At 34.4% G+C, this 4,029-nt stretch overlaps 1 long non-coding RNA gene across 2 annotated transcripts; it reads left to right on the top strand.

Moving 5' to 3' along the window:
- Positions 1-213: 213 nt before the first annotated feature.
- On the top strand, positions 214-3,566 carry LOC141634510 (uncharacterized). Of its 2 annotated transcripts, XR_012539232.1 has the most exons (7): positions 214-414; positions 1,266-1,316; positions 1,527-1,576; positions 1,699-1,863; positions 2,388-2,462; positions 2,904-3,078; positions 3,264-3,566. It is a non-coding gene; the product is annotated as an uncharacterized LOC141634510 (long non-coding RNA). The 2 variants fall into 2 exon arrangements; XR_012539233.1 differs by lacking the exon at positions 2,388-2,462 and having other exon boundaries at positions 238-414.
- The last annotated feature ends 463 nt before the right edge of the window (positions 3,567-4,029 follow it).

Here is a 4,029-nt window from a genome sequence, read left to right as displayed (position 1 = left end):
ACCCATTTTCGCCCTATTGTCAAGTTTTTTGCGTCGGTTCTTTGTAAAATCGACGTATATAATGCATCAGTTTTCAGCAAAACTGATGTATTTGATCAAATACATCAGTTATGTTATTAAACCGATTTATTTAATATTACGTTTTTGCATCAATTTTAACTGAAACTGATGCAAATGATATTAATAATAAAAAAAAAAACAATTGTTATACATACACGGTCACACCCTCTCAAAACCGCTCTACACCTCTACTTCTCTTCTTCAGCTCTAACCTAATTTCCCAAATCTCAAATACCAATTAGTTTCTGCGATCGAAGCACTCATCCTTGCCATCATCGACAACTAACTTCTCCACTGCGACAACCCGAGCAACGGCGGCCCATCCCTCTGCGATTTTTCGATCTCTTTCCCATGGTATAATCTCCTAACTTGAATAATTTTGATTTAACTAATTAGGTTTTTGGGTAACTAGTTTTTTATTCAAATTATACAAAATTGATTTGTTTTGTAATGTTTGTACTATGATTTGAAGTTAAATATACTAAATTTATGTTGCATTATAAGTATCTGGCTTAGACTGAGTGGATTCGATGATTAGGGTTGATGAAATTAAGGAATTTTTCTTCATTACAAATTAGGGATTTCGGATTCTTCAATATAGGTATTCAGCGGTCGAAAAATATTTGCTATTGGTTATCTTCAGTCATCCAATTTTTTTGCTGTGAGGTCTTAAATTGGTATTACTAAGATATTATTATTTTCATGTAGAGGAAGGAGGTTAATAAACGTTCGAATCTTGAACCTTTTTTTGTAGTTCTGGAAACCCCAGTGCCTTACCTCTCCCTCATATGGTAGGGAAGGAGACTTAGTTGTCTATTTGCTTGACCCGTTTCATGTTTAAGGCGGATAGTTTAGGGTTTTTTAGTTTGTGGAATATAAAGTCTACTTCATTTAATCGTTTGTTGTTTTGTGATATAATGAAAGTTGTGAAATGTTGTTCTTTAATTAATGCTTAGTTGTAGGAGTATCTTTTTGCTGAATTCTTGGTGTTTTTGACTGATTTTAGATCTGAAAATTGTTAGATACTCCGAATGTACCATGTCACCGTACACCCTTTTGTATTAAGTTTGATTATGCTTAGTTATGTATGCGCAATGTTGTTAATTTCAATTTTCTTATCGGTTGGGGTGTACATAATGTGATACATCCATGAATTTTGGAATTGTTAATGACACTTGTGAAATGTTGGTCAATTTTTGTTGCAGAAAAGGAAATTGAAATTGGGGAATCTGATTCTAACCAAGTGCCTTATAAAGGTGAGATCTTTTGTTTTAGCTTTCTTTCTGTTGTTGAAAAATAATACTCCCTTGGTCCGGATCATTTGTTTACGTTATAACGGGGAATTTCGATCAAAGGTAAACAAATGATTGGGATGGAAGGGGATGGAAGGAGTAATTGATAAGTCAATCGAGTTTTGAAATTGACATAAGTAGTCTTTTTGGGTGTGGTGTGTGTGTTTTGAGCAGAAGAGGCGATTGTAAATCGGGTTTTGAATCCAACTGAACACTTCCTGAAGGTGATATATTTTGTAGATCTCTGTGATTAAATGAATGTTGTAGTTATGGTAGTCCCGATATTCTGAGTTTTTTTTGCTTTAAATTATATGGGCAGCTGTGAAATTTGGTTTGTTTTGAACAGAAAATGAAGTTGATGAACATGAGGTATCTCCTCTAATAGTTGTTTCCTTAGTTGGACGCACAAAGAAATCACCTTTTTAGGAGCAACAAGTAACAATGCGGCAACCTCTTCAGACGATCCTTCCATGGCGTACTTGATCAATTCTTGTCAGAGTTCTTTCGTAAGGTGCGCAAGAATTCTCACGGTCTCCAATTTGTTTCTCTATTGAAATCACCACATAAGATAATTAAACAAAACAAGCTTTTGAGATGATAACATAGATACGTAGTTGACGGTTAATAAAGGCAACTGACATTTCCCCAACCGCAAAAATCCAAAATAGCCATCGGCATTGAGATGGCAGCATCATTATAGGGATTGTGCGGAGTAATCCTGAAAAACAATTCAATTAAATATAGTTAAAATTCAATTTTATTGAATGGCAATAGATTATTATAGGGTGGATAAATAGTAGCTAGGTACAATGCGCCAAGAGCATGATTCAGTGGCAATTGATTGTTAGAATCCCTGAGAATTTAATATGAACTTGCATTGTATTCATCTAGTACTTGATTCAGTGGCAATTGATTGTTAGAATCCCTGAGAATTTAATATGAACTTGCATTGTATTCATCTAGTACTTGCTAGGACCTTAATGTTCCTTGATTAACCAACTTAAGTGTTAACATGTTTGTTGAAGTCTTGAACAGACAACAATCAACATTAACTCGGTTGGCGTACCTGACCGACTTGTTTTACTTTACCTTCTTCCATAACATCTGCAGGTTTGCTCTTTCTCTTCTGATATGTGTTTTGCTAAAGTACATGATACGGTTTTGAGATTGTTGCTATTGAATTTTTGTGCTGGTTATATTATTAAGCTATTGCTAGATTGATCCGTTATGATCTTTGAATTCTACGCGCATATATTAGAAACGATAGGAACGGTAGAAGATTTTATTTATTTTTTAGCGTTATATCACTCTTGGAATCATGTTTTATCGTTAATAAAGCACCAATGGAGGCTGATGCCAATGCCATGGCTTTTACTATCTAAAGAATTCGGTTTGGAAATCTACTCCTGGGATGATTTTTTGGAACTGATAAGGCATGCTCAAATATTCATAGGCTACATTATACTTAGTTTGCTATCTACTTATGATTACAAGTGTATATTGTAACAAGTTCTCATAAAAAAATTGTTCATAATGCGAAAATCTTTGCAGGGAAGCAATCAACAATTTGATGTTCCCGCGAAAAAGAAAGATGATATTTGTACAATAATCTACACTAGTGGTACAGCCACTGAGCCTAAGCGAGTGCTCATCTCCAATGAGACTGTTGTGACTGTTGTATCAGGCATTCATCTCAACTGGTGCTTCAATCGGATATTGTCGTGGGGTAAGTGAAATCCTTAACTCAAAAATTTACTTTTTTCTTCCTAAATATTTAGGTTGATCTCACATATGAAACTGCCGCACATAAGACTCGCAGAAACCTTAAAGCCTTAACTCAAAAATTTACTTCATTGAATGTCGACTGCATACTCCTTATTTATTTGTTTTTGCGTTCGCTTTTTGTTGCAGCATTGCAACTCTGATTATTAGCTTAAGGGTGTTATCAAATCTCTGTTGAAAGAAGTTTTGCGGACACTGAATCTGACTGAAGGAAGCTCTCAAATATGCTTTTGATCATCCCAAAACTTGTCAATCTTTTAGTGGGTTTGTGGCATCGAGTTTGGATTGATGTATAATTTTATGTCAGTTTACTAGATGTTTAGAGAACATTTAGTATAGATTAGCTTTGTAGCTAAGACGTTTGTGGTATTATTTGTACTTTGGATTGTATTTGGAACATTGTTGGGTTGAATAAGATGTAATGTTGTTTTACATGTGATGTATTAGTAGTTGGTTGGATTTCTTGTTGCAGGTTTTTAAGTTTGGTATTCGGATTGTGAGTTTTATAAGATTTCGGCAGCAAATTTTTATATAAAAAAAAGCAGTAATAAATTGTGTCGATTCTTGAAAGAAATGATGCAAATGAGAAAAATGAATTGGCCCTAAAACAAAATATCAATTACATCAGTTATGATAACAAATGACGCAAAAAATAAAGAAAATACATCAGTTTTATGGAGAACTGACGCAAAAAAAAGAAGCAAATACATCAGTTATGATACCAATTGCGTCCGTTTTTAAAACACGACTGACGCAAATGTTGAACTTTTTGCGTCGGGTTTTAAGACAAAACTGACGCAAATGTTGACTTTTTGCGTCGGTTTCACAACTGACGCATATCAAATACGTCCCCTCAATATACGTCAGTCAAAAACCGACGCAAAATGCCCTCTAC

This window comes from Silene latifolia, chromosome Y (genome assembly GCF_048544455.1).
Source record: "Silene latifolia isolate original U9 population chromosome Y, ASM4854445v1, whole genome shotgun sequence".
NCBI classification, from domain to species: Eukaryota; Viridiplantae; Streptophyta; class Magnoliopsida; order Caryophyllales; family Caryophyllaceae; genus Silene; species Silene latifolia.
This window is presented reverse-complemented; position numbering and strand designations above follow the sequence as displayed.